The sequence below is a fragment of the Vigna unguiculata genome, unplaced genomic scaffold, assembly GCF_037176805.1.
Source record: "Vigna unguiculata cultivar grain cowpea cultivar isolate G323 ecotype 2 unplaced genomic scaffold, ASM3717680v1 ptg000109l, whole genome shotgun sequence".
NCBI lineage: Eukaryota > Viridiplantae > Streptophyta > Magnoliopsida > Fabales > Fabaceae > Vigna > Vigna unguiculata.
In genome coordinates this window covers 30,001-32,500 of record NW_028196751.1, presented here as the reverse complement: position 1 = coordinate 32,500, position 2,500 = coordinate 30,001, and positions in this window count along the sequence as shown.

Here is a 2,500-nt window from a genome sequence, read left to right as displayed (position 1 = left end):
AGTTTGGCCTAGTTCACTCTTTTCCAGTGTCATCCCCCCAAGTTGTCGTTGCCAACAACCCAAGAGTCCATAGTATTCGGAGTTCTAGCGGGGCCTCCCCTTGCTTCCAACAACCCAAGAGTCCATAGTATTCGGAGTTCTAGCGGGGCCTCCCCTTGCTTCCAACAACCCAAGAGTCCGTAGTATTCGGAGTTCTAGCGGGACCTCCCCTTGCTTCCAACAACCCAAGAGTCCATAGTATTCGGAGTTCTAGCGGGGCCTCCCCTTGCTTCCAACAACCCAAGAGTCCGTAGTATTCGGAGTTCTAGCGGGGCCTCCCGTTGCTTCCAACAACCCAAGAGTCCATAGTATTCGGAGTTCTCGCGTGGCCTCCCATTGATTCAAACAACCCAAAAGTCCATCTTCTTCGCAGTTCAACATCGCCTCCCTCGTTTCCAACAGGCCCAAAGGTCGTCTTCTTCGCAGATCCACGAAGAGCTCATCACGATTTGCCACATTCCATTTCCCACGGGTTGTCAACAACACTTTCTCACACTTCCCGCAATCGAGTACGTGCATGACATGCCAAAGCACATCTTATTTGCCTTCCATCGCACTCAAGACGACGGGTTGTGGAAGAACGATATTGTTCACAACAAGTTCAAGGACAACGTCTCAATCAAGGGACACAACCGAATTATGTTGACTGGGTCGCTAAAGTAAACCCGAGTTCATATAATGCACCGCATCCAAAAGAACTAGCCACAACACGTGCATCACTGAGATGTTTCACTAGATGGAACACGTGCGTGACATTAGGATCCTCCAACACCTCTTCGTGATGGAAAGATAGAATTCGAAGCAACCACAGAAGTACCGTCTAGTGGGTAGGCAACACAGGGACTGATCAACCAATATCACCCAAGGCAACGGGTGAAAATGGAAGAGATGCATGCTTGACCGTTCGATACGCAAGGCATGGAGCCAGCCAGCAAGTGCATCTCGATTACAACTCACACACCCTCACGTTCGCAAGACACCACACCACAAGACGGTCCACCCCCCACCTACCATGGGCAAGCAAGCAAATGGAAACATCAAGTGACGCAGGGTCAAGCATCGCTAGGCATGAAAATAACTTTCCACAATATCCGAGGGACTAGCTGCCGAGCTAACCAACGATCAGTGACGACCGTGTGTTGGTATTAATAAAGCTCAACAACTATGAAGAGGCTAGTTGTGCCATGATAAACATGCTAACGCACGCACCACGTGAGGGGGGAGGCCTCATCAAGCTCCCTTTAAAACCTGCCAGTGTGGAGCTGGCCGGCTCAAGGAGCACTCCCCCCCTATAAGAGGTTAATATGCAAAAGGCAAAATTGTACAAGTAGATACACTTTTTTTGAGCAGACATAAGTCCATATCTCGGGCTATACTTCGAATTTTGATGCGATTTTTTGCAGTAATTCGTAGAATAATGGTATCTCCTTGCTCACCAAATTTCATAATTTTTCTCGAAGGGGAACTATTTTTTTTATTTTTTTTACTTACCGGGTATGTGTAAAATCGGGAAAAATAGAAAAGCACATGTAGACTTCGAATTTCGACCTCATTTTTTCCAGTCCACCACTAAACAATATCAGGAACCTCCCCACAAAATTTCATTCAGTTTGGCCAAGGTCTTAAATTTGACAAATTTTGGCACCAACCTATCTAGTCGCGGTGCACCGACCAACTTGGCCAAGTGCAAAATGCATCCAATTCAAAACTTTTGTGCACCAACACTTTTACAGTACTCATTTGGGGGCATTTGGAGGCCTTTCCAACCCTCACATCTCAAAAACCACGAATTTCATTTTTTCACAAATCTCCCCACCAAGCCATCTAGCTATGCCGTGGTGCACCGCCAACCTTGGCCATGTGCAAAACCCTCCGAACTCAAAACTTTCGTGCACCAAGAATTTCATGGTATTCATTTGGGGGCATTTGGAGGCCATTCCAACCCTCACATCTCAAAAACCACGAATTTCATTTTTTCACAAAACTCCCCACCAAGCCATTTAGCTATGCCGCGGTGCACCGCCAACCTTGGCCATGTGCAAAACCCTCCGAACTCAAAACTTTCGTGCACCAAGAATTTCATGGTATTCATTTGGGGACATTTGGAGGCCATTCCAACCCTCACATCTCAAAAACCACGAATTTCATTTTTTCACAAAACTCCACACAAGCCATCTAGCTATGCCGCGGTGCACCGACCAACTTGGCCATGTGCAAAACCCTCCGAACTCAAAACTTTCGTGCACCAAGAATTTCATGGTATTCATTTGGGGACATTTGGAGGCCATTCCAACCCTCACATCTCAAAAACCACGAATTTCATTTTTTCACAAAACTCCAAGAATTTCATGGTATTCATTTGGGGACATTTGGAGGCCATACCAACCCTCACACCTCAAAAACCACGAATTTCATTTTTTCACAAAACTCCCACCAAGCCTTCTAGCTATGCCGCGGTGCA